Consider the following 27,019-nt stretch of genomic DNA (forward strand, 5'->3'; position numbering starts at 1 on the left):
TCCTGCAGACTGCCCTGTGTTTTCACTGAGTTCCTGCAGACTGTGCCATGTTTTCTCTGACTTCCTGCAGACTGTTCTGTGTTTTCACTGAGTTCCTGCAGACTGTCTTTGTTTTCACTGAGTTCCAGCAGACTGTCCTGTGTTTTCACTGAGTTCCTGCAGACTGTCCCGTGTTTTCACTGAGTTCCTGCAGACCATCCCATGTTTTCTCTGACTTCCTGCAGACTGCCGTGTGTTTTCACTGAGTTCCTGCAGACTGTCCTGTGTTTTCACTGAGTGGCTGCAGAATGTCCCGTGTTTTCGCTGAGTTTCTGGAGACCGTCACGTGTTTTCTCTGATATCCTGCAGACATTCTGTGTTTTCACTGAGTTCCTGCAGACTATCCCGTGTTTTCTCTGACTTCCTGCAGACTGCCGTGTGTTTTCACTGAGTTCCTGCAGACTGTCCTGTGTTTTCACTGTGCTCCTGCAGACTGTCCCGTGTTTTCACTGAGTTTCTGGAGACCGTCATGTGTTTCCTCAGACTTCCTGCAGACTGTTCTGTGTTTTCACTGAGTTCTGGCGGACTATCCCCGTGTTCTCTCTGACTTCCTGCAGACTGCCGTGTGTTTTCACTGAGATTCTGCAGACTGTCCCGTGTTTTCACTGAGTTCCTGCAGACTATCCCATGTTTTCTCCGACTTCCTGCAGACTGCCGTGTGTTTTCACTGAGTTCCTGTAGACTGTCCTGTGTTTTCACTGTTCCTGCAGAAAGTCCCGTGTTTTCACTGAGTTTCTGCAGACTGTCCCCTGTTTTGTCTTACTTCCTGCAGACCGTCCCCTGTTTTCTCTGATTTTCTGCAGACTGTTCTGTGTTTTCACAGAGCTCCTGCAGACTGTCCTGTGTTTTCACTGAGTTCCTGCAGACTGTCCCGTGTTTTCTCTACTTCCTGCAGACTGTTCTGTGTTTTCACTGAGTTACAGCAGACTGCCCTGTGTTTTCACTGAGTTCCTGCAGACTGTGCCATGCTTTCTCTGACTCCTGCAGACTGTTCTGTGTTTTCACTGAGTTCCAGCAGACTGTCCTGTGTTTTCACTGAATTCCTGCAGACTGACCCGTGATTTCACTGAGTTCCTGTACCCTGTCCCGTGTTTTCACTGTTCCTGCAGACTGTCCTGTGTTTTCACAGAGTTCCTGCAGACTGTCTGTGTTTTGACTGAGTTCCTGCAGACTGTCCCGTGTTTTCACTGAGTTCGTACAGACTGTCCTATGTTTTCACTGAGTTCCAGCAGACTGTCCCGTGTTTTCTCTACTTCCTGCAGACTGTTCTGTGTTTTCACTGAGTTACAGCAGACTGCCCTGTGTTTTCACTGAGTTCCTGCAGACTGTGCCATGCTTTCTCTGACTCCTGCAGACTGTTCTGTGTTTTCACTGAGTTCCAGCAGACTGTCCTGTGTTTTCACTGAATTCCTGCAGACTGACCCGTGATTTCACTGAGTTCCTGTACCCTGTCCCGTGTTTTCACTGTTCCTGCAGACTGTCCTGTGTTTTCACAGAGTTCCTGCAGACTGTCTGTGTTTTGACTGAGTTCCTGCAGACTGTCCCGTGTTTTCACTGAGTTCGTACAGACTGTCCTATGTTTTCACTGAGTTCCAGCAGACTGTCCGGTGTTTTCACGGAGTTCCTGCAGACTGTCCTGTGTTTTCACTGAGCTCCTGCAGACTGTCCCGTGTTTTCACTGAGTTTCTGGAGACCGTCACGTGTTTCCTCTGACCTCCTGCAGACTGTTCTGTGTTTTCACTGATTTCTTGCAGACTATCCCGCGTTCTGTCTGACTTCCTGCAGACTGCCGTGTGTTTTCACTGAGTTCCTGCAGACTGTCCCGTGTTCTCTCTGACTTCCTGCAGACTGCCGTGTGTTTTCACTGAGCTCCTGCAGACTGCCCTGTGTTTTCACTGAGTTCCTGCAGACTGTGCCATGTTTTCTCTGACTTCCTGCAGACGGTTCTGTGTTTTCACTGAGTTCCAGCAGACTGTGCCATGTTTTCTCTGAATACCATGCAGACTGTTCTGTGTTTTCACTGAGTTCCAGCACACTGTTCTGTGTTTTCGCTGAGTTCCTGCAGACTGTCTGTGTTTTCACTGAGTTCCTGCAGACTGCCCGTGTTTTCACTGAGTTCCTGCAGACTATCCCATGTTTTCTCTGACTTCCTGCAGACTGCCGTGTGTTTTCAGTGAGTTCCTGCAGACTGTCCCGTGTTTTCACTGAGTGTCTGGAGACGGTCACGTGTTTCCTCTGACTTCCTGCAGACTGTTCTGTGTTTTCACTGAGTTCTTGCAGACTATCCCCGTGTTCTCTCTGACTTCCTGCAGACTGCCGTGTGTTTTCACTGAGATCCTGCAGACTGTCCCGTGTTTTCTCTGACTTCCTGCAGACTGTTCTGTGTTTTCACTGAGTTCCAGCAGACTGCCCTGTGTTTTCACTGAGTTGTTGCAGACTATCCCGTGTTCTCTCTGACTTCCTGCAGATTACCGTGTGTTTTCACTGAGATCCTGCAGACTGTCCCATGTTTTCTCTGACTTCCTGCAGACTGTTCTGTGTTTTCACAGAGTTCCTGCAGACTGTCCTGTGTTTACACTGAGTTCCTGCAGATGGTCCCGTGTTTTCACTGACTTCCTGCAGACTGTTCTGTGTTTTCACTGAGTTCCAGCAGACTGCCCTGTGTTTTCACTGAGTTCCTGGAGACTGTGCCATGTTATCTCTGACTTCCTGCAGACTGTTCTGTGTTTTCACTGAGTTCCAGCAGACTGTCCTTTGTTTTCACTGAATTCCTGCAGATTGTCCCGTGTTTTCACTGAGTTCCTGAAGACTGTCCTGTGTTTTCACAGAGTTCCTGCAGACTGTCTGTGTTTTCACTGAGTTCCTGCAGAATGTCCAGTGTTTTCACTGTCTTCCAGCAGACTGTCCCATGTTTTCACTGAGTTCGTACAGACTGTCCTTTGTTTTCACTGAGTTCCAGCAGACTATCCTGTGTTTTCACGGAGTTCCTGCAGAGTGCCCCGTGTATTCACTGAGTTCCTGCGGACTGTCTTGTGTTTTCTCTGAGTTTCTGGAGACCGTCACGTGTTTTCTCTGATATCCTGCAGACATTCTGTGTTTTCACTGAGTTCCTGCAGACTATCCCGTGTATTTTCTGACTTCCTGCAGACTGCCGTGTGTTTTCACTGAGTTCTTGCAGACTATCCCGTGTTCTCTCTGACTTCCTGCAGACTGCCGTGTGTTTTCACTGAGATCCTGCAGACTGTCCCGTGTTTTCTCTAACTTCTTGCAGACTGCTCTGTGTTTTCACAGATTTCCTGCAGTCTGTCTTGTGTTTTCTCTGAGTTTCTGGAGACCGTCACGTGTTTTCTCTGATATCCTGCAGACATTCTGTGTTTTCACTGAGTTCCTGCAGACTATCCCGTGTTTTCTCTGACTTCCTGCAGAATGCCGTGTGTTTTCACTGAGTTCCTGCAGACTGTCCTGTGTTTTCACTGTGCTCCTGCAGACTGTCCCGTGTTTTCACTGAGTTTCTGGAGACCGTCATGTGTTTCCTCAGACTTCCTGCAGACTGTTCTGTGTTTTCACTGAGTTCTGGCGGACTGTCCCCGTGTTCTCTCTGACTTCCTGCAGACTGCCGTGTGTTTTCACTGAGATTCTGCAGACTGTCCCGTGTTTTCACTGAGTTCCTGCAGACTATCCCATGTTTTCTCCGACTTCCTGCAGACTGCCGTGTGTTTTCACTGAGTTCCTGCAGACTGTCCTGTGTTTTCACTGAGCTCCTGCAGACTGTACCGTGTTTTCACTGAGTGTCTGGAGACGGTCACGTGTTTCCTCTGACTTCCTGCAGACTGTTCTGTGTTTTCACTGAGTTCTTGCAGACTATCCCCGTGTTCTCTCTGACTTCCTGCAGACTGCCGTGTGTTTTCACTGAGATCCTGCAGACTGTCCCGTGTTTTCTCTGACTTCCTGCAGACTGCCGTGTTTTCACTGAGTTCCTGCAGACTGCCCTGTGTTTTCACTGATTTCCTGCAGACTGTGCCATGTTTTCTCTGACTTCCTGCAGACTGTTCTGTGTTTTCACTGAGTTCCTGCAGACTGTCTGTGTTTTCACTGAGTTCCAGCAGACTGTCCTGTGTTTTCACTGAGTTCCTGCAGACTGTCCCGTGTTTTCACTGAGTTCCTGCAGACTATCCCATGTTTTCTCTGACTTCCTGCAGACTGCCGTGTGTTTTCACTGAGTTCCTGCAGACTGTCCTGTGTTTTCACTGAGTGGCTGCAGAATGTCCCGTGTTTTCGCTGAGTTTCTGGAGACCGTCACGTGTTTTCTCTGATATCCTGCAGACATTCTGTGTTTTCACTGAGTTCCTGCAGACTATCCCGTGTTTTCTCTGACTTCCTGCAGATTACCGTGTGTTTTCACTGAGATCCTGCAGACTGTCCCATGTTTTCTCTGACTTCCTGCAGACTGTTCTGTGTTTTCACAGAGTTCCTGCAGACTGTCCTGTGTTTACACTGAGTTCCTGCAGATGGTCCCGTGTTTTCACTGACTTCCTGCAGACTGTTCTGTGTTTTCACTGAGTTCCAGCAGACTGCCCTGTGTTTTCACTGAGTTCCTGGAGACTGTGCCATGTTATCTCTGACTTCCTGCAGACTGTTCTGTGTTTTCACTGAGTTCCAGCAGACTGTCCTTTGTTTTCACTGAATTCCTGCAGATTGTCCCGTGTTTTCACTGAGTTCCTGAAGACTGTCCTGTGTTTTCACAGAGTTCCTGCAGACTGTCTGTGTTTTCACTGAGTTCCTGCAGAATGTCCAGTGTTTTCACTGCCTTCCAGCAGACTGTCCCATGTTTTCACTGAGTTCGTACAGACTGTCCTTTGTTTTCACTGAGTTCCAGCAGACTATCCTGTGTTTTCACGGAGTTCCTGCAGAGTGCCCCGTGTATTCACTGAGTTCCTGCGGACTGTCTTGTGTTTTCTCTGAGTTTCTGGAGACCGTCACGTGTTTTCTCTGATATCCTGCAGACATTCTGTGTTTTCACTGAGTTCCTGCAGACTATCCCGTGTATTTTCTGACTTCCTGCAGACTGCCGTGTGTTTTCACTGAGTTCTTGCAGACTATCCCGTGTTCTCTCTGACTTCCTGCAGACTGCCGTGTGTTTTCACTGAGATCCTGCAGACTGTCCCGTGTTTTCTCTAACTTCTTGCAGACTGCTCTGTGTTTTCACAGATTTCCTGCAGTCTGTCTTGTGTTTTCTCTGAGTTTCTGGAGACCGTCACGTGTTTTCTCTGATATCCTGCAGACATTCTGTGTTTTCACTGAGTTCCTGCAGACTATCCCGTGTTTTCTCTGACTTCCTGCAGAATGCCGTGTGTTTTCACTGAGTTCCTGCAGACTGTCCTGTGTTTTCACTGTGCTCCTGCAGACTGTCCCGTGTTTTCACTGAGTTTCTGGAGACCGTCATGTGTTTCCTCAGACTTCCTGCAGACTGTTCTGTGTTTTCACTGAGTTCTGGCGGACTGTCCCCGTGTTCTCTCTGACTTCCTGCAGACTGCCGTGTGTTTTCACTGAGATTCTGCAGACTGTCCCGTGTTTTCACTGAGTTCCTGCAGACTATCCCATGTTTTCTCCGACTTCCTGCAGACTGCCGTGTGTTTTCACTGAGTTCCTGCAGACTGTCCTGTGTTTTCACTGAGCTCCTGCAGACTGTACCGTGTTTTCACTGAGTGTCTGGAGACGGTCACGTGTTTCCTCTGACTTCCTGCAGACTGTTCTGTGTTTTCACTGAGTTCTTGCAGACTATCCCCGTGTTCTCTCTGACTTCCTGCAGACTGCCGTGTGTTTTCACTGAGATCCTGCAGACTGTCCCGTGTTTTCTCTGACTTCCTGCAGACTGCCGTGTTTTCACTGAGTTCCTGCAGACTGCCCTGTGTTTTCACTGATTTCCTGCAGACTGTGCCATGTTTTCTCTGACTTCCTGCAGACTGTTCTGTGTTTTCACTGAGTTCCTGCAGACTGTCTGTGTTTTCACTGAGTTCCAGCAGACTGTCCTGTGTTTTCACTGAGTTCCTGCAGACTGTCCCGTGTTTTCACTGAGTTCCTGCAGACTATCCCATGTTTTCTCTGACTTCCTGCAGACTGCCGTGTGTTTTCACTGAGTTCCTGCAGACTGTCCTGTGTTTTCACTGAGTGGCTGCAGAATGTCCCGTGTTTTCGCTGAGTTTCTGGAGACCGTCACGTGTTTTCTCTGATATCCTGCAGACATTCTGTGTTTTCACTGAGTTCCTGCAGACTATCCCGTGTTTTCTCTGACTTCCTGCAGACTGCCGTGTGTTTTCACTGAGTTCCTGCAGACTGTCCTGTGTTTTCACTGTGCTCCTGCAGACTGTCCCGTGTTTTCCCTGAGTTTCTGGAGACCGTCATGTGTTTCCTCAGACTTCCTGCAGACTGTTCTGTGTTTTCACTGAGTTCTGGCGGACTATCCCCGTGTTCTCTCTGACTTCCTGCAGACTGCCGTGTGTTTTCACTGAGATTCTGCAGACTGTCCCGTGTTTTCACTGAGTTCCTGCAGACTATCCCATGTTTTCTCCGACTTCCTGCAGACTGCCGTGTGTTTTCACTGAGTTCCTGTAGACTGTCCTGTGTTTTCACTGTTCCTGCAGAAAGTCCCGTGTTTTCACTGAGTTTCTGCAGACTGTCCCGTGTTTTGTCTTACTTCCTGCAGACCGTCCCCTGTTTTCTCTGATTTTCTGCAGACTGTTCTGTGTTTTCACAGAGCTCCTGCAGACTGCCGTGTGTTTTCACTGAGTTCCTGTAGACTGTCCTGTGTTTTCACTGTTCCTGCAGAAAGTCCCGTGTTTTCACTGAGTTTCTGCAGACTGTCCCGTGTTTTGTCTTACTTCCTGCAGACCGTCCCCTGTTTTCTCTGATTTTCTGCAGACTGTTCTGTGTTTTCACAGAGCTCCTGCAGACTGTCCTGTGTTTTCACTGAGTCTCTGCAGACTGTCCCGTGTTTTCTCTACTTCCTGCAGACTGTTCTGTGTTTTCACTGAGTTACAGCAGACTGCCCTGTGTTTTCACAGAGTTCCTGCAGACTGTGCCATGCTTTCTCTGACTCCTGCAGACTGTTCTGTGTTTTCACTGAGTTCCAGCAGACTGTCCTGTGTTTTCACTGAATTCCTGCAGACTGACCCGTGATTTCACTGAGTTCCTGTACCCCGTCCCGTGTTTTCACTGTTCCTGCAGACTGTCCTGTGTTTTCACAGAGTTCCTGCAGACTGTCTGTGTTTTGACTGAGTTCCTGCAGACTGTCCCGTGTTTTCACTGAGTTCGTACAGACTGTCCTATGTTTTCACTGAGTTCCAGCAGACTGTCCCGAGTTTTCTCTACTTCCTGCAGACTGTTCTGTGTTTTCACTGAGTTACAGCAGACTGCCCTGTGTTTTCACTGAGTTCCTGCAGACTGTGCCATGCTTTCTCTGACTCCTGCAGACTGTTCTGTGTTTTCACTGCGTTCCAGCAGACTGTCCTGTGTTTTCACTGAATTCCTGCAGACTGACCCGTGATTTCACTGAGTTCCTGTACCCTGTCCCGTGTTTTCACTGTTCCTGCAGACTGTCCTGTGTTTTCACAGAGTTCCTGCAGACTGTCTGTGTTTTGACTGAGTTCCTGCAGACTGTCCCGTGTTTTCACTGAGTTCGTACAGACTGTCCTATGTTTTCACTGAGTTCCAGCAGACTGTCCGGTGTTTTCACGGAGTTCCTGCAGACTGTCCTGTGTTTTCACTGAGCTCCTGCAGACTGTCCCGTGTTTTCACTGAGTTTCTGGAGACCGTCACGTGTTTCCTCTGACCTCCTGCAGACTGTTCTGTGTTTTCACTGATTTCTTGCAGACTATCCCGCGTTCTGTCTGACTTCCTGCAGACTGCCGTGTGTTTTCACTGAGTTCCTGCAGACTGTCCCGTGTTCTCTCTGACTTCCTGCAGACTGCCGTGTGTTTTCACTGAGCTCCTGCAGACTGCCCTGTGTTTTCACTGAGTTCCTGCAGACTGTGCCATGTTTTCTCTGACTTCCTGCAGACGGTTCTGTGTTTTCACTGAGTTCCAGCAGACTGTGCCATGTTTTCTCTGAATACCATGCAGACTGTTCTGTGTTTTCACTGAGTTCCAGCAGACTGTTCTGTGTTTTCACTGAGTTCCTGCAGACTGTCTGTGTTTTCACTGAGTTCCTGCAGACTGCCCGTGTTTTCACTGAGTTCCTGCAGACTATCCCATGTTTTCTCTGACTTCCTGCAGACTGCCGTGTGTTTTCAGTGAGTTCCTGCAGACTGTCCCGTGTTTTCACTGAGTGTCTGGAGACGGTCACGTGTTTCCTCTGACTTCCTGCAGACTGTTCTGTGTTTTCACTGAGTTCTTGCAGACTATCCCCGTGTTCTCTCTGACTTCCTGCAGACTGCCGTGTGTTTTCACTGAGATCCTGCAGACTGTCCCGTGTTTTCTCTGACTTCCTGCAGACTGCCGTGTGTTTTCACTGAGTTCCTGCAGACTGCCCTGTGTTTTCACTGAGTTCCTGCAGACTGTGCCATGTTTTCTCTGACTTCCTGCAGACTGTTCTGTGTTTTCACTGAGTTCCTGCAGACTGTCTGTGTTTTCACTGAGTTCCAGCAGACTGTCCTGTGTTTTCACTGAGTTCCTGCAGACTGTCCCGTGTTTTCACTGAGTTCCTGCAGACCATCCCATGTTTTCTCTGACTTCCTGCAGACTGCCGTGTGTTTTCACTGAGTTCCTGCAGACTGTCCTGTGTTTTCACTGAGTGGCTGCAGAATGTCCCGTGTTTTCGCTGAGTTTCTGGAGACCGTCACGTGTTTTCTCTGATATCCTGCAGACATTCTGTGTTTTCACTGAGTTCCTGCAGACTATCCCGTGTTTTCTCTGACTTCCTGCAGACTGCCGTGTGTTTTCACTGAGTTCCTGCAGACTGTCCTGTGTTTTCACTGTGCTCCTGCAGACTGTCCCGTGTTTTCCCTGAGTTTCTGGAGACCGTCATGTGTTTCCTCAGACTTCCTGCAGACTGTTCTGTGTTTTCACTGAGTTCTGGCGGACTATCCCCGTGTTCTCTCTGACTTCCTGCAGACTGCCGTGTGTTTTCACTGAGATTCTGCAGACTGTCCCGTGTTTTCACTGAGTTCCTGCAGACTATCCCATGTTTTCTCCGACTTCCTGCAGACTGCCGTGTGTTTTCACTGAGTTCCTGTAGACTGTCCTGTGTTTTCACTGTTCCTGCAGAAAGTCCCGTGTTTTCACTGAGTTTCTGCAGACTGTCCCCTGTTTTGTCTTACTTCCTGCAGACCGTCCCCTGTTTTCTCTGATTTTCTGCAGACTGTTCTGTGTTTTCACAGAGCTCCTGCAGACTGTCCTGTGTTTTCACTGAGTTCCTGCAGACTGTCCCGTGTTTTCTCTACTTCCTGCAGACTGTTCTGTGTTTTCACTGAGTTACAGCAGACTGCCCTGTGTTTTCACTGAGTTCCTGCAGACTGTGCCATGCTTTCTCTGACTCCTGCAGACTGTTCTGTGTTTTCACTGAGTTCCAGCAGACTGTCCTGTGTTTTCACTGAATTCCTGCAGACTGACCCGTGATTTCACTGAGTTCCTGTACCCTGTCCCGTGTTTTCACTGTTCCTGCAGACTGTCCTGTGTTTTCACAGAGTTCCTGCAGACTGTCTGTGTTTTGACTGAGTTCCTGCAGACTGTCCCGTGTTTTCACTGAGTTCGTACAGACTGTCCTATGTTTTCACTGAGTTCCAGCAGACTGTCCCGTGTTTTCTCTACTTCCTGCAGACTGTTCTGTGTTTTCACTGAGTTACAGCAGACTGCCCTGTGTTTTCACTGAGTTCCTGCAGACTGTGCCATGCTTTCTCTGACTCCTGCAGACTGTTCTGTGTTTTCACTGAGTTCCAGCAGACTGTCCTGTGTTTTCACTGAATTCCTGCAGACTGACCCGTGATTTCACTGAGTTCCTGTACCCTGTCCCGTGTTTTCACTGTTCCTGCAGACTGTCCTGTGTTTTCACAGAGTTCCTGCAGACTGTCTGTGTTTTGACTGAGTTCCTGCAGACTGTCCCGTGTTTTCACTGAGTTCGTACAGACTGTCCTATGTTTTCACTGAGTTCCAGCAGACTGTCCGGTGTTTTCACGGAGTTCCTGCAGACTGTCCTGTGTTTTCACTGAGCTCCTGCAGACTGTCCCGTGTTTTCACTGAGTTTCTGGAGACCGTCACGTGTTTTCTCTGACCTCCTGCAGACTGTTCTGTGTTTTCACTGATTTCTTGCAGACTATCCCGCGTTCTGTCTGACTTCCTGCAGACTGCCGTGTGTTTTCACTGAGTTCCTGCAGACTGTCCCGTGTTCTCTCTGACTTCCTGCAGACTGCCGTGTGTTTTCACTGAGCTCCTGCAGACTGCCCTGTGTTTTCACTGAGTTCCTGCAGACTGTGCCATGTTTTCTCTGACTTCCTGCAGACGGTTCTGTGTTTTCACTGAGTTCCAGCAGACTGTGCCATGTTTTCTCTGAATACCATGCAGACTGTTCTGTGTTTTCACTGAGTTCCAGCACACTGTTCTGTGTTTTCACTGAGTTCCTGCAGACTGTCTGTGTTTTCACTGAGTTCCTGCAGACTGCCCGTGTTTTCACTGAGTTCCTGCAGACTATCCCATGTTTTCTCTGACTTCCTGCAGACTGCCGTGTGTTTTCAGTGAGTTCCTGCAGACTGTCCCGTGTTTTCACTGAGTGTCTGGAGACGGTCACGTGTTTCCTCTGACTTCCTGCAGACTGTTCTGTGTTTTCACTGAGTTCTTGCAGACTATCCCCGTGTTCTCTCTGACTTCCTGCAGACTGCCGTGTTTTTTCACTGAGATCCTGCAGACTGTCCCGTGTTTTCTCTGACTTCCTGCAGACTGCCGTGTGTTTTCACTGAGTTCCTGCAGACTGCCCTGTGTTTTCACTGAGTTCCTGCAGACTGTGCCATGTTTTCTCTGACTTCCTGCAGACTGTTCTGTGTTTTCACTGAGTTCCTGCAGACTGTCTGTGTTTTCACTGAGTTCCTGCAGACTGTCCCGTGTTTTCACTGAGTTCCTGCAGACTATCCCATGTTTTCTCTGACTTCCTGCAGACTGCCGTGTGTTTTCACTGAGTTCCTGCAGACTGTCCTGTGTTTTCACTGAGTGGCTGCAGAATGTCCCGTGTTTTCGCTGAGTTTCTGGAGACCGTCACGTGTTTTCTCTGATATCCTGCAGACATTCTGTGTTTTCACTGAGTTCCTGCAGACTATCCCGTGTTTTCTCTGACTTCCTGCAGACTGCCGTGTGTTTTCACTGAGTTCCTGCAGACTGTCCTGTGTTTTCACTGTGCTCCTGCAGACTGTCCCGTGTTTTCACTGAGTTTCTGGAGACCGTCATGTGTTTCCTCAGACTTCCTGCAGACTGTTCTGTGTTTTCACTGAGTTCTGGCGGACTATCCCCGTGTTCTCTCTGACTTCCTGCAGACTGCCGTGTGTTTTCACTGAGATTCTGCAGACTGTCCCGTGTTATCACTGAGTTCCTGCAGACTATCCCATGTTTTCTCCGACTTCCTGCAGACTGCCGTGTGTTTTCACTGAGATTCTGCAGACTGTCCCGTGTTTTCACTGAGTTCCTGCAGACTATCCCATGTTTTCTCCGACTTCCTGCAGACTGCCGTGTGTTTTCACTGAGTTCATGTAGACTGTCCTGTGTTTTCACTGTTCCTGCAGAAAGTCCCGTGTTTTCACTGAGTTTCTGCAGACTGTCCCCTGTTTTGTCTTACTTCCTGCAGACCGTCCCCTGTTTTCTCTGATTTTCTGCAGACTGTTCTGTGTTTTCACAGAGCTCCTGCAGACTGTCCTGTGTTTTCACTGAGTTCCTGCAGACTGTCCCGTGTTTTCTCTACTTCCTGCAGACTGTTCTGTGTTTTCACTGAGTTACAGCAGACTGCCCTGTGTTTTCACTGAGTTCCTGCAGACTGTGCCATGCTTTCTCTGACTCCTGCAGACTGTTCTGTGTTTTCACTGAGTTCCAGCAGACTGTCCTGTGTTTTCACTGAATTCCTGCAGACTGACCCGTGATTTCACTGAGTTCCTGTACCCTGTCCCGTGTTTTCACTGTTCCTGCAGACTGTCCTGTGTTTTCACAGAGTTCCTGCAGACTGTCTGTGTTTTGACTGAGTTCCTGCAGACTGTCCCGTGTTTTCACTGAGTTCGTACAGACTGTCCTATGTTTTCACTGAGTTCCAGCAGACTGTCCGGTGTTTTCACGGAGTTCCTGCAGAGTATCCCGTGTATACACTGAGTTCCTGCGGACTGTCTTGTGTTTTCTCTGAGTTTCTGGAGACCGTCACGTGCTTTCTCTGATATCCGGCAGACTGTCCTGTGTTTTCACTGAGCTCCTGCAGACTGTCCCATGTTTTCACTGAGTTTCTGGAGACCGTCACGTGTTTCCTCTGACCTCCTGCAGACTGTTCTGTGTTTTCACTGATTTCTTGCAGACTATCCCGCGTTCTGTCTGACTTCCTGCAGACTGCCGTGTGTTTTCACTGAGTTCCTGCAGACTGCCACGTGTTCTCTCTGACTTCCTGCAGACTGCCGTGTGTTTTCACTGAGCTCCTGCAGACTGCCCTGTGTTTTCACTGAGTTCCTGCAGACTGTGCCATGTTTTCTCTGACTTCCTGCAGACGGTTCTGTGTTTTCACTGAGTTCCAGCAGACTGTGCCATGTTTTCTCTGAATACCATGCAGACTGTTCTGTGTTTTCACTGAGTTCCTGCAGACTGTCTGTGTTTTCACTGAGTTCCTGCAGACTGCCCGTGTTTTCACTGAGTTCCTGCAGACTATCCCATGTTTTCTCTGACTTCCTGCAGACTGCCGTGTGTTTTCAGTGAGTTCCTGCAGACTGTCCCGTGTTTTCACTGAGTGTCTGGAGACGGTCACGTGTTTCCTCTGACTTCCTGCAGACTGTTCTGTATTTTCACTGAGTTCTTGCAGACTATCCCCGTGTTCTCTCTGACTTCCTGCAGACTGCCGTGTGTTTTCACTGAGATCCTGCAGACTGTCCCGTGTTTTCTCTGACTTCCTGCAGACTGCCCTGTGTTTTCACTGAGTTCCTGCAGACTGTCCTGTGTTTTCACTGAGCTCCTGCAGAATGTCCCGTGTTTTCGCTGAGTTTCTGGAGACCGTCACGTGTTTTCTCTGATATCCTGTAGACATTCTGCGTTTTCACTGAGTTCCTGCAGACTGTCCTGTGTTTTCACTGAGCTCCTTAGGACTGTCCCGTGTTTTCACTGAGTTTCTGGAGACCGTCACGTGTTTCCTCTGACTTGCTGCAGACTGTTCTGTGTTTTCACTGAGTTCTTGCAGACTATCCCCGTGTTCTCTCTGACTTCCTGCAGACTGCCGTGTGTTTTCACTGAGTTCCTGCAGACTGCTCTGTGTTTTCACTGAGTTCCTGCAGACTGTGCCATGTTTTCTCTGACTTCCTGCACACTGTTCTGTATTTTCACTGAGTTCCAGCAGACTGTGCCATGTTTTCTCTGAATACCATGCAGACTGTTCTCTGTTTTCACTGAGTTCCAGCAGACTGTCCTGTGTTTTCACTGAGTTCCTGCAGACTGTTTGTGTTTTCACTGAGTTCCTGCAGACTGTCCCGTGTTTTCACTGAGTTCCTGCAGACTATCCCATGTTTTCTCCGACTTCCTGCAGACTGCCGTGTGTTTTCACTGAGTTCCTGCAGACTGTCCTGTGTTTTCACTGAGCTCCTGCAGAATGTCCCGTGTTTTCGCTGAGTTTCTGGAGACCGTCACGTGTTTTCTCTGATATCCTGCAGACATTCTGTGTTTTCACTGAGTTCTTGCAGACTATCCCCGTGTTCTCTCTGACTTCCTGCAGACTGCCGTGTGTTTTAACTGAGTTCCTGCAGACTGTCCTGTGTTTTCACTGAGCTCCTGAGGACTGTCCCGTGTTTTCACTGAGTTTCTGGAAACCGTCACGTGTTTCCTCTGACTTCCTGCAGACTGTTCTGTGTTTTCACTGAGTTCTTGCAGACTATCCCGTGTTCTCTCTGACTTCCTGCAGACTGCCGTGTGTTTTCACTGAGATCCTGCAGACTGTCCCGTGTTTTCTCTGACTTTCTGCAGACTGTTCTGTGTTTTCACTGAGTTCCAGCAGACTGCCCTGTGTTTTCACTGAGTTCTTGCAGACTATCCCGTGTTTTCACTGACTTCCTGCATGCTGTTCTGTGTTTTCACTGAGTTCCAGCAGACTGCCCTGTGTTTTCACTGAGTTCCTGGAGACTGTGCCATGTTATCTCTGACTTCCTGCAGACTGTTCTGTGTTTTCACTGAGTTCCAGCAGACTGTCCTTTGTTTTCACTGAATTCCTGCAGATTGTCCCGTGTTTTCACTGTGTTCCTGAAGACTGTCCTGTGTTTTCACAGAGTTCCTGCAGACTGTCTGTGTTTTCACTGAGTTCCTGCAGAATGTCCAGTGTTTTCACTGCCTTCCAGCAGACTGTCCCATGTTTTCACTGAGTTCGTACAGACTGTCCTTTGTTTTCACTGAGTTCCAGCAGACTATCCTGTGTTTTCACGGAGTTCCTGCAGAGTGCCCCGTGTATTCACTGAGTTCCTGCGGACTGTCTTGTGTTTTCTTTGAGTTTCTGGAGACCGTCACGTGTTTTCTCTGATATCCTGCAGACATTCTGTGTTTTCACTGAGTTCCTGCAGACTATCCCGTGTATTTTCTGACTTCCTGCAGACTGCCGTGTGTTTTCACTGAGTTCTTGCAGACTATCCCGTGTTCTCTCTGACTTCCTGCAGACTGCCGTGTGTTTTCACTGAGATCCTGCAGACTGTCCCGTGTTTTCTCTAACTTCTTGCAGACTGCTCTGTGTTTTCACAGATTTCCTGCAGTCTGTCCTGTGTTTTCACTGAGTTCCTGTAGACTGTCCCGTGTTTTCTCTGACTTCCTGCAGACTGCCGTGTGTTTTCACTGAGATTCTGCAGACTGTCCCGTGTTTTCACTGAGTTCCTGCAGACTATCCCATGTTTTCTCCGACTTCCTGCAGACTGCCGTGTGTTTTCACTGAGTTCCTGTAGACTGTCCTGTGTTTTCACTGTTCCTGCAGAAAGTCCCGTGTTTTCACTGAGTTTCTGCAGACTGTCCCCTGTTTTGTCTTACTTCCTGCAGACCGTCCCCTGTTTTCTCTGATTTTCTGCAGACTGTTCTGTGTTTTCACAGAGCTCCTGCAGACTGTCCTGTGTTTTCACTGAGTTCCTGCAGACTGTCCCGTGTTTTCTCTACTTCCTGCAGACTGTTCTGTGTTTTCACTGAGTTACAGCAGACTGCCCTGTGTTTTCACTGAGTTCCTGCAGACTGTGCCATGCTTTCTCTGACTCCTGCAGACTGTTCTGTGTTTTCACTGAGTTCCAGCAGACTGTCCTGTGTTTACACTGAATTCCTGCAGACTGACCCGTGATTTCACTGAGTTCCTGTACCCTGTCCCGTGTTTTCACTGTTCCTGCAGACTGTCCTGTGTTTTCACAGAGTTCCTGCAGACTGTCTGTGTTTTGACTGAGTTCCTGCAGACTGTCCCGTGTTTTCACTGAGTTCGTACAGACTGTCCTATGTTTTCACTGAGTTCCAGCAGACTGTCCCGTGTTTTCTCTACTTCCTGCAGACTGTTCTGTGTTTTCACTGAGTTACAGCAGACTGCCCTGTGTTTTCACTGAGTTCCTGCAGACTGTGCCATGCTTTCTCTGACTCCTGCAGACTGTTCTGTGTTTTCACTGAGTTCCAGCAGACTGTCCTGTGTTTTCACTGAATTCCTGCAGACTGACCCGTGATTTCACTGAGTTCCTGTACCCTGTCCCGTGTTTTCACTGTTCCTGCAGACTGTCCTGTGTTTTCACAGAGTTCCTGCAGACTGTCTGTGTTTTGACTGAGTTCCTGCAGACTGTCCCGTGTTTTCACTGAGTTCGTACAGACTGTCCTATGTTTTCACTGAGTTCCAGCAGACTGTCCCGTGTTTTCTCTACTTCCTGCAGACTGTTCTGTGTTTTCACTGAGTTACAGCAGACTGCCCTGTGTTTTCACTGAGTTCCTGCAGACTGTGCCATGCTTTCTCTGACTCCTGCAGACTGTTCTGTGTTTTCACTGAGTTCCAGCAGACTGTCCTGTGTTTTCACTGAATTCCTGCAGACTGACCCGTGATTTCACTGAGTTCCTGTACCCTGTCCCGTGTTTTCACTGTTCCTGCAGACTGTCCTGTGTTTTCACAGAGTTCCTGCAGACTGTCTGTGTTTTGACTGAGTTCCTGCAGACTGTCCCGTGTTTTCACTGAGTTCGTACAGACTGTCCTATGTTTTCACTGAGTTCCAGCAGACTGTCCGGTGTTTTCACGGAGTTCCTGCAGACTGTCCTGTGTTTTCACTGAGCTCCTGCAGACTGTCCCGTGTTTTCACTGAGTTTCTGGAGACCGTCACGTGTTTCCTCTGACCTCCTGCAGACTGTTCTGTGTTTTCACTGATTTCTTGCAGACTATCCCGCGTTTTGTCTGACTTCCTGCAGACTGCCGTGTGTTTTCACTGAGTTCCTGCAGACTGTCCCGTGTTCTCTCTGACTTCCTGCAGACTGCCGTGTGTTTTCACTGAGCTCCTGCAGACTGCCCTGTGTTTTCACTGAGTTCCTGCAGACTGTGCCATGTTTTCTCTGACTTCCTGCAGACGGTTCTGTGTTTTCACTGAGTTCCAGCAGACTGTGCCATGTTTTCTCTGAATACCATGCAGACTGTTCTGTGTTTTCACTGAGTTCCAGCACACTGTTCTGTGTTTTCACTGAGTTCCTGCAGACTGTCTGTGTTTTCACTGAGTTCCTGCAGACTGCCCGTGTTTTCACTGAGTTCCTGCAGACTATCCCATGTTTTCTCTGACTTCCTGCAGACTGCCGTGTGTTTTCACTGAGTTCCTGCAGACTGTCCCGTGTTTTCTCTGACTTCCTGCAGACTGCCGTGTGTTTTCACTGAGTTCCTGCAGACTGCCCTGTGTTTTCACTGAGTTCCTGCAGACTGTGCCATGTTTTCTCTGACTTCCTGCAGACTGTTCTGTGTTTTCACTGAGTTCCTGCAGACTGTCTGTGTTTTCACTGAGTTCCTGCAGACTGTCCCGTGTTTTCACTGAGTTCCTGCAGACTATCCCATGTTTTCTCTGACTTCCTGCAGACTGCCGTGTGTTTTCACTGAGTTCCTGCAGACTGTCCTGTGTTTTCACTGAGTGGCTGCAGAATGTCCCGTGTTTTCGCTGAGTTTCTGGAGACCGTCACGTGTTTTCTCTGATATCCTGCAGACATTCTGTGTTTTCACTGAGTTCCTGCAGACTATCCCGTGTTTTCTCTGACTTCCTGCAGACTGCCGTGTGTTTTCACTGAGTTCCTGCAGACTGTCCTGTGTTTTCACTGTGCTCCTGCAGACTGTCCCGTGTTTTCACTGAGTTTCTGGAGACCGTCATGTGTTTCCTCAGACTTCCTGCAGACTGTTCTGTGTTTTCACTGAGTTCTGGCGGACTATCCCCGTGTTCTCTCTGACTTCCTGCAGACTGCCGTGTGTTTTCACTGAGATTCTGCAGACTGTCCCGTGTTTTCACTGAGTTCCTGCAGACTATCCCATGTTTTCTCCGACTTCCTGCAGACTGCCGTGTGTTTTCACTGAGATTCTGCAGACTGTCCCGTGTTTTCACTGAGTTCCTGCAGACTATCCCATGTTTTCTCCGACTTCCTGCAGACTGCCGTGTGTTTTCACTGAGTTCATGTAGACTGTCCTGTGTTTTCACTGTTCCTGCAGAAAGTCCCGTGTTTTCACTGAGTTTCTGCAGACTGTCCCCTGTTTTGTCTTACTTCCTGCAGACCGTCCCCTGTTTTCTCTGATTTTCTGCAGACTGTTCTGTGTTTTCACAGAGCTCCTGCAGACTGTCCTGTGTTTTCACTGAGTTCCTGCAGACTGTCCCGTGTTTTCTCTACTTCCTGCAGACTGTTCTGTGTTTTCACTGAGTTACAGCAGACTGCCCTGTGTTTTCACTGAGTTCCTGCAGACTGTGCCATGCTTTCTCTGACTCCTGCAGACTGTTCTGTGTTTTCACTGAGTTCCAGCAGACTGTCCTGTGTTTTCACTGAATTCCTGCAGACTGACCCGTGATTTCACTGAGTTCCTGTACCCTGTCCCGTGTTTTCACTGTTCCTGCAGACTGTCCTGTGTTTTCACAGAGTTCCTGCAGACTGTCTGTGTTTTGACTGAGTTCCTGCAGACTGTCCCGTGTTTTCACTGAGTTCGTACAGACTGTCCTATGTTTTCACTGAGTTCCAGCAGACTGTCCGGTGTTTTCACGGAGTTCCTGCAGAGTATCCCGTGTATACACTGAGTTCCTGCGGACTGTCTTGTGTTTTCTCTGAGTTTCTGGAGACCGTCACGTGCTTTCTCTGATATCCGGCAGACTGTCCTGTGTTTTCACTGAGCTCCTGCAGACTGTCCCATGTTTTCACTGAGTTTCTGGAGACCGTCACGTGTTTCCTCTGACCTCCTGCAGACTGTTCTGTGTTTTCACTGATTTCTTGCAGACTATCCCGCGTTCTGTCTGACTTCCTGCAGACTGCCGTGTGTTTTCACTGAGTTCCTGCAGACTGCCACGTGTTCTCTCTGACTTCCTGCAGACTGCCGTGTGTTTTCACTGAGCTCCTGCAGACTGCCCTGTGTTTTCACTGAGTTCCTGCAGACTGTGCCATGTTTTCTCTGACTTCCTGCAGACGGTTCTGTGTTTTCACTGAGTTCCAGCAGACTGTGCCATGTTTTCTCTGAATACCATGCAGACTGTTCTGTGTTTTCACTGAGTTCCTGCAGACTGTCTGTGTTTTCACTGAGTTCCTGCAGACTGCCCGTGTTTTCACTGAGTTCCTGCAGACTATCCCATGTTTTCTCTGACTTCCTGCAGACTGCCGTGTGTTTTCAGTGAGTTCCTGCAGACTGTCCCGTGTTTTCACTGAGTGTCTGGAGACGGTCACGTGTTTCCTCTGACTTCCTGCAGACTGTTCTGTGTTTTCACTGAGTTCTTGCAGACTATCCCCGTGTTCTCTCTGACTTCCTGCAGACTGCCGTGTGTTTTCACTGAGATCCTGCAGACTGTCCCGTGTTTTCTCTGACTTCCTGCAGACTGCCCTGTGTTTTCACTGAGTTCCTGCAGACTGTCCTGTGTTTTCACTGAGCTCCTGCAGAATGTCCCGTGTTTTCGCTGAGTTTCTGGAGACCGTCACGTGTTTTCTCTGATATCCTGTAGACATTCTGCGTTTTCACTGAGTTCCTGCAGACTGTCCTGTGTTTTCACTGAGCTCCTGAGGACTGTCCCGTGTTTTCACTGAGTTTCTGGAGACCGTCACGTGTTTCCTCTGACTTGCTGCAGACTGTTCTGTGTTTTCACTGAGTTCTTGCAGACTATCCCCGTGTTCTCTCTGACTTCCTGCAGACTGCCGTGTGTTTTCACTGAGTTCCTGCAGACTGCTCTGTGTTTTCACTGAGTTCCTGCAGACTGTGCCATGTTTTCTCTGACTTCCTGCAGACTGTTCTGTATTTTCACTGAGTTCCAGCAGACTGTGCCATGTTTTCTCTGAATACCATGCAGACTGTTCTCTGTTTTCACTGAGTTCCAGCAGACTGTCCTGTGTTTTCACTGAGTTCCTGCAGACTGTTTGTGTTTTCACTGAGTTCCTGCAGACTGTCCCGCGTTATCACTGAGTTCCTGCAGACTATCCCATGTTTTCTCCGACTTCCTGCAGACTGCCGTGTGTTTTCACTGAGTTCCTGCAGACTGTCCTGTGTTTTCACTGAGCTCCTGCAGAATGTCCCGTGTTTTCGCTGAGTTTCTGGAGACCGTCACGTGTTTTCTCTGATATCCTGCAGACATTCTGTGTTTTCACTGAGTTCTTGCAGACTATCCCCGTGTTCTCTCTGACTTCCTGCAGACTGCCGTGTGTTTTCACTGAGTTCCTGCAGACTGTCCTGTGTTTTCACTGAGCTCCTGAGGACTGTCCCGTGTTTTCACTGAGTTTCTGGAAACCGTCACGTGTTTCCTCTGACTTCCTGCAGACTGTTCTGTGTTTTCACTGAGTTCTTGCAGACTATCCCGTGTTCTCTCTGACTTCCTGCAGACTGCCGTGTGTTTTCACTGAGATCCTGCAGACTGTCCCGTGTTTTCTCTGACTTCCTGCAGACTGTTCTGTGTTTTCACTGAGTTCCAGCAGACTGCCCTGTGTTTTCACTGAGTTCTTGCAGACTATCCCGTGTTTTCACTGACTTCCTGCATGCTGTTCTGTGTTTTCACTGAGTTCCAGCAGACTGCCCTGTGTTTTCACTGAGTTCCTGGAGACTGTGCCATGTTATCTCTGACTTCCTGCAGACTGTTCTGTGTTTTCACTGAGTTCCAGCAGACTGTCCTTTGTTTTCACTGAATTCCTGCAGATTGTCCCGTGTTTTCACTGTGTTCCTGAAGACTGTCCTGTGTTTTCACAGAGTTCCTGCAGACTGTCTGTGTTTTCACTGAGTTCCTGCAGAATGTCCAGTGTTTTCACTGCCTTCCAGCAGACTGTCCCATGTTTTCACTGAGTTCGTACAGACTGTCCTTTGTTTTCACTGAGTTCCAGCAGACTATCCTGTGTTTTCACGGAGTTCCTGCAGAGTGCCCCGTGTATTCACTGAGTTCCTGCGGACTGTCTTGTGATTTCTCTGAGTTTCTGGAGACCGTCACGTGTTTTCTCTGATATCCTGCAGACATTCTGTGTTTTCACTGAGTTCCTGCAGACTATCCCGTGTATTTTCTGACTTCCTGCAGACTGCCGTGTGTTTTCACTGAGTTCTTGCAGACTATCCCGTGTTCTCTCTGACTTCCTGCAGACTGCCGTGTGTTTTCACTGAGATCCTGCAGACTGTCCCGTGTTTTCTCTAACTTCTTGCAGACTGCTCTGTGTTTTCACAGATTTCCTGCAGTCTGTCCTGTGTTTTCACTGAGTTCCTGTAGACTGTCCCGTGTTTTCTCTGACTTCCTGCAGAATGTTCTGTGTTTTCACTGAGTTCCAGCAGACTGCCCTGTGTTTTCACTGAGTTTCTGCAGACTGTGCCATGTTTTCTCTGACTTCCTGCAGACTGTTCTGTGTTTTCACTGAGTTCCAGCAGACTGTCCTGTGTTTTCCCTGAATTCCTGCACCCTGCCCCGTGTTTTCACTGTTCCTGCAGACTGTCCCGTGTTTTCACTGAGTTCCTGCAGACTGTCCTGTGTTTTCACAGAGTTCCTGCAGACTGTCTGTGTTTTCACTGAGTTCCTGCAGACTGTCCCGTGTTTTCACTGACTTCCAGCAGACTGTCCCATGTTTTCACTGAGTTCGTACAGACTGTCCTGTGTTTTCACTGACTTCCAGCAGAATGTCCCGTGTTTTCGCTGAGTTTCTGGAGACCGTCACGTGTTTTCTCTGATATCCTGCAGACATTCTGTGTTTTCACTGAGTTCTTGCAGACTATCCCCGTGTTCTCTCTGACTTCCTGCAGACTGCCGTGTGTTTTCACTGAGTTCCTGCAGACTGTCCTGTGTTTTCACTGAGCTCCTGAGGACTGTCCCGTGTTTTCACTGAGTTTCTGGAAACCGTCACGTGTTTCCTCTGACTTCCTGCAGACTGCCGTGTGTTTTCACTGAGTTCCTGCAGACTGTCCTGTGTTTTCACTGAGCTCCTGAGGACTGTCCCGTGTTTTCACTGAGTTTCTGGAAACCGTCACGTGTTTCCTCTGACTTCCTGCAGACTGTTCTGTGTTTTCACTGAGTTCTTGCAGACTATCCCGTGTTCTCTCTGACTTCCTGCAGACTGCCGTGTGTTTTCACTGAGATCCTGCAGACTGCCCCGTGTTTTCTCTGATTTCCTGCAGACTGTTCTGTGTTTTCACTGAGTTTCAGCAGACTGTTCTGTGTTTTCACTGAGTTCTTGCAGACTATCCCGTGTTCTCTCTGACTTCCTGCAGACTGCCGTGTGTTTTCACTGAGATCCTGCAGACCGTCCCGTGTTTTCTCTGACTTCCTGCAGACTGTTCTGTGTTTTCACTGAGTTCCAGCAGACTGCCCTGTGTTTTCACTGAGGTCTTGCAGACTATCCCGTGTTCTCTCTGACTTCCTGAAGACTGCCGTGTGTTTTCACTGAGATCCTGCAGACTGTCCCGTGTTTTCTCTGACTTCCTGCAGACTGTTCTGTGTTTTCACAGAGTTCCTGCAGACTGTCCTGTGTTTTCACTGAGTTCCTGCAGACTGTCCCGTGTTTTCACTGACTTCCTGCAGACTGTTCTGTGTTTTCACTGAGTTCCAGCAGACTGCCCTGTGTTTTCACTGAGTTCCTGGAGACTGTGCCATGTTACCTCTGACTTCCTGCAGACTGTTCTGTGTTTTCACTGAGTTCCAGCAGACTGTCCTTTGTTTTCACTGAATTCCTGGAGATTGTCCCGTGTTTTCACTGAGTTCCTGAAGACTGTCCTGTGTTTTCACAGAGTTCCTGCAGACTGTCTGTGTTTTCATTGAGTTCCTGCAGAATGTCCAGTGTTTTCACTGCCTTCCAGCAGACTGTCCCATGTTTTCACTGAGTTCGTACAGACTGTCCTTTGTTTTCACTGAGTTCCTGCAGACTATCCCGTGTATTCTCTGACTTCCTGCAGACTGCCGTGTGTTTTCACTGAGTTCTTGCAGACTATCCCGTGTTCTCTCTGACTTCCTGCAGACTGCCGTGTGTTTTCACTGAGATCCTGCAGACTGTCCCGTGTTTTCTCTGACTTCTTGTAGACTGTTCTGTGTTTTCACAGATTTCCTGCAGTCTGTCCTGTGTTTTCACTGTGCTCCTGCAGACTGTCCCGTGTTTTCACTGAGTTTCTGGAGACCGTCATGTGTTTCCTCAGACTTCCTGCAGACTGTTCTGTGTTTTCACTGAGTTCTGGCGGACTATCCCCGTGTTCTCTCTGACTTCCTGCAGACTGCCGTGTGTTTTCACTGAGATTCTGCAGACTGTCCCGTGTTTTCACTGAGTTCCTGCAGACTATCCCATGTTTTCTCCGACTTCCTGCAGACTGGCGTGTGTTTTCACTGAGTTCCTGCCGACTGTCCTCTGTTTTCACTGAGCTCCTGCAGAATGTCCCGTGTTTTCGCTGAGTTTCTGGAGACCGTCACGTGTTTTCTCTGATATCCTGTAGACATTCTGCGTTTTCACTGAGTTCCTGCAGACTATCCCGTGTTTTCTCTGACTTCCTGCAGACTGCCGTGTGTTTTCACTGAGTTCCTGCAGACTGTCCTGTGTTTTCACTGAGCTCCTGAGGACTGTCCCGTGTTTTCACTGAGTTTCTGGAGACCGTCACGTGTTTCCTCTGACTTCCTGCAGACTGTTCTGTGTTTTCACTGAGTTCTTGTAGACTATCCCCGTGTTCTCTCTGACTTCCTGCAGACTGCCGTGTGTTTTCACTGAGTTCCTGCAGACTGCTCTGTGTTTTCACTGAGATCCTGCAGACTGTGCCATGTTTTCTCTGACTTCCTGCAGACTGTTCTGTATTTTCACTGAGTTCCAGCAGACTGTGCCATGTTTTCTCTGAATACCATGCAGACTGTTCTGTGTTTTCACTGAGTTCCAGCAGACTGTCCTGTGTTTTCACTGAGTTCCTGCAGACTGTTTGTGTTTTCACTGAGTTCTTGCAGACTATCCCGTGTTCTCTCTGACTTCCTGCAGACTGCCGTGTGTTTTCACTGAGATCCTGCAGACTGTCCCGTGTTTTCTCTGACTTCCTGCAGACTGTTCTGTGTTTTCTCTGAGTTCCAGCAGACTTCCCTGTGTTTTCACAGAGTTCTTGCAGACTATCCCGTGTTCTCTCTGACTTCCTGCAGATTACCGTGTGTTTTCACTGAGATCCTGCAGACTGTCCCGTGTTTTCTCTGACTTCCTGCAGACTGTTCTGTGTTTTCACAGAGTTCCTGCAGACTGTCCTGTGTTTTCACTGAGTTCCTGCAGATGGTCCCGTGTTTTCACTGACTTCCTGCAGACTGTTCTGTGTTTTCACTGAGTTCCAGCAGACTGCCCTGTGTTTTCACTGAGTTCCTGGAGACTGTGCCATGTTATCTCTGACTTCCTGCAGACTGTTCTGTGTTTTCACTGAGTTCCAGCAGACTGTCCTTTGTTTTCACTGAATTCCTGCAGATTGTCCCGTGTTTTCACTGAGTTCCTGAAGACTGTCCTGTGTTTTCACAGAGTTCCTGCAGACTGCCGTGTGTTTTCACTGAGTTCTTGCAGACTATCCCGTGTTCTCTCTGACTTCCTGCAGACTGCCGTGTGTTTTCACTGAGATCCTGCAGACTGTCCCGTGTTTTCTCTAACTTCTTGCAGACTGTTCTGTGTTTTCACAGATTTCCTGCAGTCTGTCCTGTGTTTTCACTGAGTTCCTGTAGACTGTCCCGTGTTTTCTCTGACTTCCTGCAGACTGTTCTGTGTTTTCACTGAGTTCCAGCAGACTGCCCTGTGTTTTCACTGAGTTTCTGCAGACTGTGCCATGTTTTCTCTGACTTCCTGCAGACTGTTCTGTGTTTTCACTGAGTTCCAGCAGACTGTCGTGTGTTTTCCCTGAATTCCTGCACCCTGCCCCGTGTTTTCACTGTTCCTGCAGACTGTCCCGTGCTTTCACAGAGTTCCTGCAGACTGTCTGTGTTTTCACTGAGATCCTGCAGACTGTCCCGTGTTTTCACTGACTTCCAGCAGACTGTCCCATGTTTTCACTGAGTTCGTACAGACTGTCCTGTGTTTTCACTGACTTCCAGCAGAAAGTCCCGTGTTTTCGCTGAGTTTCTGGAGGCCGTCACGTGTTTTCTCTGATATCCTGCAGACATTCTGTGTTTTCACTGAGTTGTTGCAGACTATCCCCGTGTTCTCTCTGACTTCCTGCAGACTGCCGTGTGTTTTCACTGAGTTCCTGCAGACTGTCCTGTGTTTTCACTGAGCTCCTGAGGACTGTCCCGTGTTTTCACTGAGTTTCTGGAAACCGTCACGTGTTTCCTCTGACTTCCTGCAGACTGTTCTGTGTTTTCACTGAGTTCTTGCAGACTATCCCGTGTTCTCTCTGACTTCCTGCAGACTGCCGTGTGTTTTCACTGAGATCCTGCAGACTGTCCCGTGTTTTCTCTGACTTCCTGCAGACTGTTCTGTGTTTTCACTGAGTTCCAGCAGACTGCCCTGTGTTTTCACTGAGTTCCTGGAGACTGTGCCATGTTACCTCTGACTTCCTGCAGACTGTTCTGTGTTTTCACTGAGTTCCAGCAGACTGTCCTTTGTTTTCACTGAATTCCTGCAGATTGTCCCGTGTTTTCACTGAGTTCCTGAAGACTGTCCTGTGTTTTCACAGAGTTCCTGCAGACTGTCTGTGTTTTCACTGAGTTCCTGCAGAATGTCCAGTGTTTTCACTGCCTTCCAGCAGACTGTCCCATGTTTTCACTGAGTTCGTACAGACTGTCCTTTGTTTTCACTGAGTTCCTGCAGACTATCCCGTGTATTCTCTGACTTCCTGCAGACTGCCGTGTGTTTTCACTGAGTTCTTGCAGACTATCCCGTGTTCTCTCTGACTTCCTGCAGACTGCCGTGTGTTTTCACTGAGATCCTGCAGACTGTCCCGTGTTTTCTCTGACTTCTTGTAGACTGTTCTGTGTTTTCACAGATTTCCTGCAGTCTGTCCTGTGTTTTCACTGAGTTCCTGTAGACTGTCCCGTGTTTTCTCTGACTTCCTGCAGACTGTTCTGTGTTTTCACTGAGTTCCAGCAGACTGCCCTGTGTTTTCACTGAGTTCCTGCAGACTGTGCCATGTTTTCTCTGACTTCCTGCAGACTGTTATGTGTTTTCACTGAGTTCCAGCAGACTGTCCTGTGTTTTCCCTGAATTCCTGCACCCTGTCCCGTGTTTTCACTGTTCCTGCAGACTGTCCCGTGTTTTCACTGAGTTCCTGCAGACTGTCCTGTGTTTTCACAGAGTTCCTGCAGACTGTCTGTGTTTTCACTGAGTTCCTGCAGACTGTCCCGTGTTTTCATTGACTTCCAGCAGACTGTCCCATGTTTTCACTGAGTTCGTACAGACTGTCCTGTGTTTTCACTGAGTTCCTGCAGACTGTCCTGTGTTTTCACGGAGTTCCTGCAGCGTGTCCCGTGTATTCACTGAGTTCCTGCGGACGGTCTTGTGTTTTCTCTGAGTTTCTGGAGACCGTCACGTGTTTTCTCTGATATCCTGCAGACATTCTGTGTTTTCACTGAGTTCCTGCAGACTGCCGTGTGTTTTCACTGAGTTCCTGCAGACTGTCCTGTGTTTTCACTGAGCTCCTGCAGACTTTCCCGTGTTTTCACTGAGTTTCTGGAGACCGTCACGTGTTTCCTCCGACTTCCTGCAGACTGTATTGTGTTTTCACTGAGTTCCTGCAGACTGTCTGTGTTTTCACTGAGTTCCTGCAGACTGTCCCGTGTTTTCACTGAGTTCCTGCAGACTATCCCATGTTTTCTCTGACTTCCTGCAGACTGCCGTGTGGTTTCATTGAGTTCCTGCAGACTGTCCTGTGTTTTCACTGAGCTCCTACATAATGTCCCGTGTTTTCGCTGAGTTTCTGCAGACCGTCACGTGTTTTCTCTGATATCCTCCAGACATTCTGCGTTTTCACTGAGTTCCTGCAGACTATCCCGTGTTTTCTCTGACTTCCTGCAGACTGCCGTGTGTTTTCACTGAGTTCCTGCAGACTGTCCCGTGTTTTCTCTGACTTCCTGCAGACTGCCGTGTGTTTTCACTGAGTTCCTGCAGACTGCCCTGTGTTTTCACTGAGTTCTGGAGACCGTCACGTGTTTCCTCTGACTTCCTGCAGACTGTTCTGTGTTTTCAC

The sequence above is a fragment of the Mobula birostris genome, chromosome 11, assembly GCF_030028105.1.
Source record: "Mobula birostris isolate sMobBir1 chromosome 11, sMobBir1.hap1, whole genome shotgun sequence".
Lineage (NCBI taxonomy): Eukaryota > Metazoa > Chordata > Chondrichthyes > Myliobatiformes > Myliobatidae > Mobula > Mobula birostris.